At 27.0% G+C, this 12,917-nt stretch overlaps 1 protein-coding gene, 1 long non-coding RNA gene and 1 pseudogene across 2 annotated transcripts in view; 2 read left to right on the forward strand and 1 right to left on the reverse strand.

Moving 5' to 3' along the window:
• The window catches only part of LOC122272569 (uncharacterized), a 568,266-nt gene that overhangs the window by 383,820 nt on the left and 171,529 nt on the right, over nt 1-12,917 (reverse strand). The gene's annotated exons all lie outside the window — the stretch shown is intronic.
• LOC122271716 (uncharacterized) lies at nt 4,608-7,822 on the forward strand. The gene is made up of 2 exons (XR_006226560.2): nt 4,608-4,728; nt 6,762-7,822. It is a non-coding gene; the product is annotated as an uncharacterized lncRNA (long non-coding RNA).
• Nucleotides 8,544-12,917, forward strand: part of LOC107444098 (coatomer subunit beta-like) — a 90,687-nt pseudogene continuing 86,313 nt past the window's right edge.

Raw genomic sequence — 12,917 nt, forward strand, 5'->3', positions numbered from 1 at the left:
ACTTAATTATCACTAAAATTATGTTTATTATTTGTAGATTATTACTACTTTATAGCTAATAGTTATAATTTATTCAGTATTAATTTATGAAAATTGATGTTTTGTGAATAAATTGAGAATAAAGTTAATTTATAATAATTTTTCAATCGTTGATTTAGTAAATAAATTGATATAATTGCAATCATTTGAAGAGTTTGATATTGCAATAAAATATTGCAAACAACTGTAATTTGCAAAAAAGATGGATAAAAGTTGCCAAATGTGGATTATTAACATTTAGCAGAATTATTTCCTAAATAAAAATTGGTTATTTTTTAATAAATTTTTAAAAATATGTTGTTTTAATGTAAATAATGTATATTGTAATTAATTAAACATTCATTTTAACTGGAGAATAATACTAAACATGCAAGAGACTGATTGGATGGAAATACTAATCCATATGTTATTACCCACCAAACACTACAACTTAAAACTAAAATAAATTTAACTCATTTGATGATGCTAATAAATTTAGATAACATGAATCACATTTCCAGTGATTTGTGATTATGTTGTTTTAGTCACTATGAATTGCTTCCCTTTTCTATATTTATAAATTTAATTTGTTCATTTTTTAAAGATAAATAGTGTTATAATCCTTCTATTTAAATAGGTATTAACATCTTCCACCTTCTCTTCGATCGATGCCTCCAGTTCTTTTGTTGTTCTTAAAATTGGTATGTATGAATTACCATTTACTTATTCTAAATACGAAACTTATATAATTTCATTATAATTATAATTTTCTTCATGTGGGCAAAATATAGTAAAAAAATGATTTTACTATGTTGCAGTACTTATAAATATATCTTTCTGAAAAATTTATAAGTATTCAACTGTTTTGTGTAATTTATCAGTTGTAAATAAATATTCCTATTAGTTTTGTTTAAAATAAATATTTGTTTACATTTGTGTTCAAAATGTTATTAAATTTTTCTCCAAAAATTTTTAAATTCCTTTTAATTGTTTTTTTTTATTATTTTTTTTTAATAATTATAACTCTATATAATTTTGAAATTTTTTCAGCAGTGAAGAAAGCTAAATTAGAATCTATACTAAATGCTTTATAAAGTCTGAGGACAGAAAACGATGGTTGACTGACATGTATTCTGAACTTTCTCACTCTCTACCAATTTCAACCAGAGTTAAAAAACTATCCAAGAACTTGAAAGAATATGAGGTAATTTTATTTTCGGATTCTCAGTTTGTATTGAACTTTAAATTCATATATAATTGGTGTGTAGCTATACAATTAGCCAAGTTGAGTATTAATGTAAATCGGAAATTTTAACATTTTTAATGAAAATTACAATTTGACTTTTTATGAACATAACATACTTAATTATTATGTCTTACGTGAGTAAGTTCACTACTATATAAAAATTAATTTAATCAAAGTAGTGTACCTTTTGTAGATTAAGTAATATTTATTAAGTGTAGTTAAATCCAACCAAACTAAAAACAGAGTATGCTTTTCTAATTTTTATATGATTATAATTTCAATTCCAGTGTTTAAATAAAAGTTTTTGGTATTTTTTAGAAAAAATAATTTAGTTTGCTTGGCTTAATTTTTGTAAAATATGTATCAACAATGTAAATAAATAATTTGAAATCAAAATATTTTTAGGCTTTCTATATGGAGAAGGAACATGAAGTTTAGTGTATGTTGTGATACTGATGTGTTGCCTAAATTATCTGGAACCATCTTCTGTGAAGAATCTTGACTCAAAACACAAATTGAAAAAGTGAAAAAGACTGCTACTAATAAGTAAGCTTTATTTTGTATTTAGATATAACATTAAATAAGTTTATTTCTTATTTTAAGGAAATGTCGAACTTTAAATTTTATTTAATGAGCATATGATAAATAAAAAAAAAAAATTCTTAATGACTTCTGTTTATCATGAATTTCTTTCTGTAATCCTTCATTCTGTAATTTCATTAATGTTAAAAAAGTGTTATTTGTAAAAAAAATTTATTTATAAATTACAGGCAGTTGGGAATAAGAAAATTCTTTAAATTAAATATGCTTTGAACTTCAGAAACAGTCATTATTCTGTCAAATTACTTCATAATACATATGTTGAATATAATGAAGCTTCATGTAAATGAATAATGTAATTTGTCAAAAAATAGTAATTTGTGATGTAAATTGTCAAAAGTCAAATATGTAAAATTTTGCATTCTTTTAAAGAATGTAATAGCAAAATACGAAATTTTAATACAATCAATTGAATAATTCTTAAGAATTTTATTAAAAAAATCTATATTTAAAGTTTGAGTTATCAGAAGCAGTTGAATTGATTTTGGTCAAATTTTGTGTTTTTTCTTTGAAAATTAAATTCTTTAAGATAAAAAAAGTTTCCACACCTTACAGTTATAATTTTTCTATTTTTAAAAAAAACATAATAAAAAATTTTACTCATGAATCATTTTGATTGAGTCCCATAACATGTAAATCTGGTCATTTGATCAAAAGTTATTCGAAGTTTTCCGTTTTTTTTCCCCTATCTGCACTGTAATACTTGTTATTTTAATTTTCTTTACTTAAAAATAAACTCATATTGGTGGTGCTACATATTTTTTCAGAAGTTTTCTCTCAGCTCTTGAAGTTAGCTCTTTCAGCAATGTTTATATCACTTTGAATATCATGTACATATCTCAGTGATATGTAAGAATATTTACAAACTTCAGAAAAACATTAATATTAATAAAAAAATAAAAGTTTAAAATAAAAAAAAGTTCAAAATTGGAATTTCTTAGTACAACTGTGTTTTAAAGAGGAAAAATAATCTTAATTTCTGTGAATTTAAAGTTTATCTCTTAAATCCACAGCTGCAGAATTTTTTTCCAACAAATACTTATTTTATCATGAAATAAATATATTTTTCTTTCTACATACTTCACGAGTAACCAAAATCTGCAAAAACGTTCATACTGTCTTGATGTTTCCACATAGCTGGGAAAACCCATAATTGTCTACTATGTAAATTTAAGCAAAAAAGGAACTTTATATTTTCAAACCCAAGCTAGGGAAACCCTTCCAACAAACATGGAAAATAACCTCTCTCAAAATTCAATGAAACGATAAGTGACCCATAGAATACAAAATAAATTTATATCTATCTTGAATTTAATGCTTGCTTATTAATATTTCTAAGAATTTAAATACCCCCCAAATTTAAAAATTGATCATCAATTTAAAACTTTTTTTTTAAAACTTCTTAAGTTGTTAGGTATGCATAGATTTTTTGAACTGCATTTTTTATAAACATAGAATTTTATTCACAGTAGTTTCATAAGAGTGAGACTCTGATACTAACGATGTAAGTGTTGATTGGTTTTTTCATTCTTTTAATGGACTCTTATTGAAGTTTATTGTAGTTTCTTATTGTAGTTTATCATCTTTTGCAAATATTTGCCAATATTACTCGAGCACAGCAAGTTTATATTTCGTCGTTTGCTCTTTTTAAAACTTATCTGGTATACATATACTGTGCCAAAAGTTATCCTGTTTTAGTTTATTTATTTATTTTTTGAAAATATTTTTCCTGGTTTTTCTTTGTCTTTTCTTTCTTGTTTCCTTTTCTTCAAAAATCCTGTTTTTAATTACAAAGCAAGATTTTGATTGATTAATTCTTCACGTTAACTTAGCTGTGGTATGAGCCCTCCTTGTGAAACTGTCTAATTTGACATATTCTGACAAATTTGACATATTCGGACTATTTATGGTTTATTAGAATATGGATTTATTAGTTTTCGTAAATTTTTTAGCGTCTATTTACTGTTTATATCTTTACTTATAAGCTTTTTTCTTATTTAACTCTTCTTAAACTTTTTTTGTTTCTGAAAATTTTAGCACTTTCAGCAATTTTTTTACAGATTTTCTTTTTTGCGAATGTATAAAATATAGTTTACTTAATTTAATTCTGAATCTTATGTAATGGAAAGTGGATTAAACATTCCTGTTTTGGGAGAACAGTTTCTCTTAAAAGTAACAGTGCTGAATTCTGATGTAAATCGGTTTGGTTTGGTTAAAATCCAAAATAATAATGAATAAATAAAACCACATACTAGGCTTTAAATTTAATCATTCAAGGCGACATCAATAAATTAGTGCAAAACATATTTTAAGTACAAATACGACACAAAAAATTACTTTCTCTAAATAAGATCAGATATTGAAGATATCGATGTTTTATTAAAATTTATCAATTGTAAATATTTTAATAATTTTTTAAGATGCAATTATTATTTCAATGAGGATTTTGATTTATTTTGTGGACAAAAGCTTTTAAAAGTAATTATTTCAAGGTATGTGGTTGATTTGCAATAAACAGTCTTTTGTTAATCTGATCAAAAGTTGTTCAGTGTGTTCACATTATCTTTTTGTGCTGCTGGTGGTTACTTCAAAACATGAAAAGGAATAATATTTTCAGAATTTTTTTGAATCTAACATCAAGTCCACATCATAGTCAGATATTTAAACTTTTAATGTTCATAAATTTAATTTATGTTTTCTTAATATTGGTGATACTAATTTAAGCACTTATTTTCATTTGCAGCAACCAATGGATTTATCAACTCGAAAGCTGTTGAATCATTGCTCTGTCCGTGATTTATATACAGACTTTAGTGTCTTGAAATTGGTGTCTATTTCTCGTCTGTATAATGGTGAACGTGGTGGTAAGCTTTTTTTTATAATGATTTATATTTTTAAGCTTTTTTATTATCATCTTATAAATCGAATTATCATCTTATAGGTCGAAATAAGCAACTAAAAATAATTGAATTTTCATTTTTTTAAAATTAAGTGTGTTCTCGAAGAAGTTTAATTTCAAATGTATATTAATGTAAAATTTAATACATTAATGTATAATCTTAATATTTAAAAAAATTAATCCAACATCTTAAAATGTATGTAAGGAATCTCTATACCTAGTGATAATTAATATATAATTCTATTTCTCAATTAATTACTTCTTTAGGGCTTTGACATAGGTGAGTTTTCTCACTTAACTCTCTAAAGGCTAATCTTTTGTAGTAAACTGTCTTCCAGTTTATGGTCCTTTAAATTAGTTGCTACAAATTTTTTCTGGCTACAGTATCCTAAATAATTGACCTTCTTTTGGCAGAATACTGAATTAAAGTTCATTAGCAATTGAAAACCTAATCAAAGAAACCCTGCTAATATTCTTGGAATTTTAATATAAATTTTTTCATCATTTATATATAATATTTTTAAAATTAGATTTTGTGCTTAGACATTTGAATTCGCAACTCTGGAGTGCCATGTTATAGTCTAGCTCTGAATTTGCGTAGTGTATTAATTAGATTAAAACGAATAAAATAAGCAGAATTATATTTTTTTTTAAAAATAAAAATGAATAATGATCATTGAATAAATATAAATGTTGAGAATGGTTATCAAAGAAACGCATGTCTTTATTGTGGAATTTTGAAAAGTCTGATGAGAAACATTACTGCAAATATTTTTATAAATGCTAATATTTTTCATTATTTATTTAATATGTTGTAATTAGAAATAAATATTCTCGTGAATGCATTTCCTTTTCACTGACATTTTATTTATACAATTTAGTAAGAATAATCTAAATATTAAATAGATAATGGATTATTTATTGGATTTAAATATATATTCACAAATTTCAAAAACCTTAAATGGTTTTGAGAAAATGTTTATTTTTCGGTGCCCTTGGGACTTTTCTGCGGAATTCTGGGTTTTTGCGAAACACTTTCTCTGGAACAGCTTTTTAAGACATTTTCATGAGTCTATTCATCTATGTCAGTTACTGTTTAAAGATATTTAAATATGACTCTAACCATATGTATGATAACTACGTAAAAGCAGGTCAAATTATGCTTTGTATTTCACTGGGTATTATATGTATAATATCGTTTACTTAATAAGGAAAACTACTTAAATGTGAAATGATGAGTTGGGGGGTAAGTAACAAAAGCATATTAATCTACAACATGATGTACATAAGACAGGATGATACTAATACTAAAAAAATGTGTTGGTGTTTTTTCACAAGCATCTTTGATAAAGGTTGCGGTTACAAATTGAATATTAATAAGTTCAATGATGCTCTCTAGTGGTGACTTCTGATTTTCCACACATGTAATGCATAATTGCTAACTCTACCGCATTTTGTGAAAGATTTTATTTTTATGTTTAATGTGGATTATTTGTGAGAATCGTGGTTGGTCAGGGGACAGAGCTCTTGCCTTCCAATGAGGTAAATTCTCCAAAATTCCTCCCAATACTTGATCCTGAAGTTTCCTTGTCTTCTGGATTGGGTTCAGAATTACAAGGCTATGGTGTTGAACAATGGTAGCGGTAACCTCAAAATTGGGTTTGGTGTTCAACGGTGGTTTTAAAATAAAATATTTGTAAGTTCATTGTTGATTCAATAAATTTCACTTACTACATTGATTTTGACAACAACTACATTTTAATATTTTAAATATACTATTTTAAACATACCAATTTGCTATTGTGTTAGTCAAATAATTGAACTTCTCACAATATCACTTCAATTGGAATAATAGAAATATTTCCTGAAGGCCGTAATGGTACTTTTAAAGTTTTGAGACTTATTAGATACTGTAAGCAATTAATTAAAAATATCATATTTTTAAATGATTGCAATTTTAAGTTTTCATAGGATATTAAAATTTAATATTTGTTTTAGAATTCTTTGTATATTGGAACTGACAAAACTGTTTGAAAGAAAATTGCACATAGATGTGAAAGGTTACATGGTAAAAGGTAATTTTCTTTTAAATCTAATTATTGCTATCTATAATATAATGGAGTCATTCATTTTTTTGCATTACATTTTCCTTCGTTTTTTAGCATTTTAAGAATTTATCTCAGAGTAAAGTACTTAAGACTGTCGTTTGTCTCAACACCAATATTTGTAGATGTGTACATTTATTATTAAACTGGGCTTTAAAAAAAAATGCATGTATAGTTTGTTTGACGTCTAAAATACGTATACTATTAATAAATATCAGTATCATAAAATCTTATAGTATCAGTACAGTAAAACATCTATGCAATTAGAAAATTTAATATGATTTTCATTTCAACATTTTTAAATCTCTTATTATGCTTACAAACCTATATTTTACAAAGTCCCTTTGAATTTTTCTCTTGGAATCCATTCAAGGTTGGCTTTTAGGACAATTATACCTATTAATGGAAATTCTAATATAAAACATAGCAGCAAGTTTTCTTTGGACAACTAATGCAGAATTAAGAATAGACTCAAAGATAAATCTGAGTTTAGTGAATAAACAAGATAGACAAGTTGGTCACGTTAGAAAAGTTTTGCTCTTCTTAATATATAAAACAAATTTTATTTCTAGATAATAAAGATAAACTTACCAGGAATAAATTCTGAACAAAAGATATTTAGATACTATTGAAATTCTTTTATATAGAATATGCAATTTTAATATCTGCTTTGAAATCTTCAAATTTTGTTACTGTCAAGTGCTTTTTTACACATTGTTTTTGTGAAATTGTATTCCATTTCTGCTGCAAACAGTGTTAAAATTTGTAAAATATATAAAATTGTCTTGCAAATTTTGATAAAATTTTTTAAATATTTTAGAATAAAAAATCTTATGTAATTGTATCAAAATCTTATATATCAAAAAATCAATTTTGAGATTTTTACATATTTGAAAAAAACAATTAAAGACCTTTCCAACGATGTATAGTTTTTGTTTATACTTAAATTAGAAGTTAGTAAAATTTACGTTTGAAAATGTAAACAAGTGACCCATTAGATGTGTCGTTGGGCTACCGAAGCGGGGGTGCCATCCCCTCTGCAGAGGATCAAAATTGTGATGGCATGTCTTCGGATCATCCTCAGGGATGTTTCCCAGACCGTCGCCAATAGCCCATTGTGCAGCTCTAGTGCGACGTAAATCAACAACAACAACAACAACAACAACAGATGTGTCACGCCCACTTTTGACAACCCATGCTGAAAACGAAACTCAGGATTCGCGGATTTTCATATTACTTTATATTAGCTGTAAGCTATAAGTTAAAATGCTTATTTCTTATATACATGAAAGCTTAAAGCTAACTTTATATTACGGTACATCTAAAAATAATGTTGTATATGCCTTGCATTTGTTGTCAAATATCAGGAATGGCACACGAATTTTGATTTCGAGCTCATTTCTGTTTTAGTTATATATAACTCCTTAAATCGTTACTTTTTATATATTATAAATATATCTTTATATTTATTTAATATAATGCCATGCTCTAAAGGAAGGGTTTTTAAGAAAAGAAAAGGTTGTTTCTTTGGTGGTAGAAAAAAAATGCAGTCAATGAAGAAAATCCGAATCCTGATATTACAGAAACTCTAAATGAATCTGCAAGTGAGAAAAAGCTTTTTCATATCAATACAACGTATTAAACATACTCTTCGTGAATATCTAAGAATTTTATAATGGATTTTGATTTACTAGAAGAAATTTTTAAACTGTATACAAAATGTAAGCAATGTGGTGCAGATGGCCTCGGTTTGAGTATGGTTGATAATAATTCTGAACTTGCTGTCTCTATTAAATTATATTGCAGTAATTGTGATACGTCATATACATTTTCAAACTCAAAAAAGCATGTTTTACATCCTCACATTAACTCAGAACCGTACGAGGTGAATACTAGATTAGTTTATGGAATGCGTTCCATTGGAAAAGGAGCTGAAGTAGCTCGATCTTTGTGTGCAGTCATGAATTTGCCAAACTCACCAACACGTCTTGGTGCTTACAACAAAAGTTTGTTATCGATAACCCATGAAGTTTGTCAAGATTCTATGAAAAATGCCATTGAAGAGGCAGTTCAAGAAAACGACGGCAGTCGCAATATTGGAGTTGCGTTAGATGGAACTTGGCAGAAACGTGGTTTCTCCTCTTTGAATGGAATTGTCACTGCCACTAGCATTGATACTGGTAAAGTTATCGATGTCGAAGTGTTAACTAAATATTGCATGTGCAAGAGTAAACATGCACACAGTGCCAACTGCAAAAGAAACTTCAGTGGCTACAATGGCAGAATGAAAGTTGAGGGCGTATCAGCAATTTTTCGACGATCTTTATCGTTATACAATGCAAGATACATAACTTATTTAGGGGATGGTGACTCCAAAGCTTATGATCATTTAAAATCTTTAGATGTTTATGGAAGTGATTACCTTGTATCCGAAGTTGAATGCATTGGCCATGTTATGAAGAGAATGGGAAGTCACCTTCGTCCCCTCAAATCTTCAATGAAAGGGCAAAAATTGTCTGATGGAAAAACTCTATCAGGTAAAAACCATCTCACAGATGTGATGATTGATAAAATCCAAAGCTATTATGGATTGGCCATCAGGCAAAATTTGAATAGTGTCACTTCGATGAGACAGGCAGTGGGGTCAATATTTCTCCGCTTACTGTCGACAAATGATGCACCACAATATTACTTAAAAAAAAAATACCGAAAGAAACAGTTTTTCTCCAAAAAGGCATTTTTTATTTCAAATTTTCTTTATATTGTGATAAACGAAATTCCTGTAAAGATTGCACTAGTCGAATTCGAAAGTACAGCTGAATTTCAATTGGTGCAATTTTTACTCCAACGACAATTTTTACTCCAACCGCTTAAGCAAATGCAACGAGAATGCATTTTCGCAAAGTCTTTTATAAAAAATGTCTAAAACATATTGAGTGTGAATTATATGCCAAAATTTTTTATAAATTAACTTAATGTTAAAAAATTTTTTTCCTGAAAATATTCAATTTATTGTTCTTTTTTTTGCGGCCTATTTTTAGATTAATATGTACTTTTTTCTTTTTAGGAATTTTGAATTTCTGATTCCTGATGCCCCTGAACTTGCAGCAAATTTCTTGGAGACGGAGCAGGACATGTCCTGCAAAAGAAATGCCTTTATGATGTTGATCAGGAACGTGCTCTGAATTATCTTGGATCCTGCATTGATCAAGTTCACACGTTTGGTGACTTATTGCAACTTGTTATAGTTGAACTTATTTATAAGGTTATTATCTAGCAATATTTTCTTCATGTCAGTTTTTATAAAATAAATACCATGGTGTATAATTTGTAGTTTTTAAAATATAACAAAGAATAAATTATTGTTGGAGGCAAGTATTTTCAACTTATAGCCTAGTCTGTATTAATCACAATATGTGATTTACCTGTGTAAGAGAGATTTATTTTTTTTAATATCTAGGTTTTTTGTTTTGATCTTCTTGTGCCACTACTCAGTATATATTTGCCTAATATACCCTACACTGCTGTGTTTTTTTTAAATTTTTTAAGGTTAACTGCCACTGTATAACCTACCTACCACTGCTGCTTAAAATTAACTGTAATACAAGTGAATTTTAAATTTCACTGATGCCAATATTAGATTCCGTCTTTGGCATTGGGTGCAGATGCATAACAAAACAGTTGTATGGGATCTAACATTTAATATGGATTTGCAGTTATTTATGAAATTCATGTTTTATGTTTAAAAGTTATTATGGTACAAGTGAAATTTGAATTTATAGGATACAGTATTTTATTTGGTTTTTGGCATGTGGTGAAAGCAGCACCGCTAAAAATATACCAAAAGTGGTTCACAAGAAATATCGGGTACAAAGACTCATCAAATCAGTTCAGTTTCATGTATAAAATATATTTGGCTTATTTCAGTAATGTATTATATGAGTGTGTGGAATAATTTTTCATTGCATTTTGTCTTACAGGTCTGCCATGGTAACCCTTCTGAAAGATCAAGATTCATTTGCTGTATTTATAATATTTTGAATTCCAGTAGCCCTTCTGTTCGGTATGAAACAGCCGGTACATTAGTCACTCTTTCAAGTGCACCCACTGCCATCAAAGTGAGATTTACCAATAATAAAAATTTTCTTATGTTCATTAAATACTTTATAAATTTAATTAATTTCAAGATTATTTTAAATTTATTTTTAGAATCAAGCTATTTATTTGTCAAGTTAAGTGATCTCTCTATGCATAATTTAAATTCCATTTATTGAATTAACTGTCGAGGGACTATTTTTTCATTCCTTCTTTCTAAATCAACTTTTGTTATCAGCTAGCTTTAAATGCCAGAATTCTTTTTTATATATTTAAAAAAAATTTTAAAAACATGTGGAATGCAATTGAAATTAAACAAAATTATCTACGAAAAATCTTTATCTGAGTGCTATGCTATTGCTAAGAAATTCCTATTATAATTGCCAATATCATTATTAATTATCATTCATCAAATGACATCATCAAAATTCAGTAGAAGAAAACTTAATTTCTTCTAAATATACTTTCACAGTTCTTTTATAGTCCAGAAATGTTAAGCTGTCTTGTATAGTGCCACAAGAAGTATACAGGTGAACAGTGTTACACTGTATGATGTACATTTGCTCTAGATTTTTTTTCATACCTGTTTTATTTTGAAATAATTTTAAATACTGTAACAAAGGCCAAGCTTCAGATTGATTGGTACCAGCTTGTCTGGAAATTAAAGGTGGTTTGTGCGCAATGCTGACCACCTAGCCACAATTCTGCTGTTGGTCTCAAATTGATGAAACTGTAACCTCCCTGGCCCACAATGGCTTGTTGCAGAGATGCTTTACTGTAATAGTAGTAGTGACTAATTTATGACTACAAGCTACTTTTTTTTCTTCATTTTTAGGCAGCAGCCTTTATCAGTTTATTTATACTTAATTTTACGTCATTAATCAGTATAATCAGTATCATCAGTATAATTTTGCGTCATTAATTTTACAAACTTAAATGATGTTTACATACAAAAGTGAAGTAGTTTTAGACTGATTAAATGCTTTTATATTTTTTACAAGAAAGTTTTATACTTCAGTAAAGAATATTAATTATTGTAAACTAAAGAAAACTGATTATTTAAAAAAATGTAGAATGCAAATCATAAATCCGACATTATTTATATAGTTCTGTTTTGGATGAGAGTGTTAAGCAGCGCGTCTCATAATTTTATCTGAAAGTAAAAATGTTTATTTTAAATGGTTATGAAAGAAAAAAACTAATTTTAAACTAAGCAATGTTTAAAAAAAAAAGTCCAACAATTTTTGATTGGATCATTTAAAACGATGTATTACAATAATTTCATTCATTTGTTATGATTATTATGAATGGTAACAAAACTAAAATGATTGATTTTAAAACACATGTAGTTCAACTAATATTAGAAAAAATAGATTTTTTGCAGTTAATTTTCCAAAAAAAATCTTTAAAGTAAGAAAATGGTTTCAAAGCAACCCTAAACAATAGTACATTTTTCAATAAATTTACTTTTAGGTGCTTTCTCCAAGAAAAGATATTGGTGCCCCTCTCACATCAAAACGTAAAAAGAAAAGAGCTGATAGAAAATGAAGATAGTATATGTGAAGATTCTGTGAGTTTGGATATAAGATTAGAAGAATCCAGAGAGACATCAGCATTTGTAAGTACAGCTATAGATTTTGCTCATTTAAAATTTTATTTTAATCTTTATTATCTAAATTTATGATACGATTTTTTATCAATTGAAAGAGATATAGCTTTCAAAATTTTAGTACTTTAATAAATATTTTTTTAAAAGCATTTAGATAATTGTTTATGTTTATTATTTTATTTATTTGCTTTGCCTATGTTGTCATTTTTGTGTTATTCTCATTTTCAGACTTCCTAATTTTTGCTTTATCTTATTAACCACTGAAAATTTAAGTATCTTATAAGTTTTTCAAAATATTAAAAATTAACTTAAAAATGAAATTAAAAAAGAAATTTTTTTTTAAAT

This window comes from Parasteatoda tepidariorum, chromosome 9 (assembly GCF_043381705.1).
Source record: "Parasteatoda tepidariorum isolate YZ-2023 chromosome 9, CAS_Ptep_4.0, whole genome shotgun sequence".
Classification (NCBI taxonomy): domain Eukaryota; kingdom Metazoa; phylum Arthropoda; class Arachnida; order Araneae; family Theridiidae; genus Parasteatoda; species Parasteatoda tepidariorum.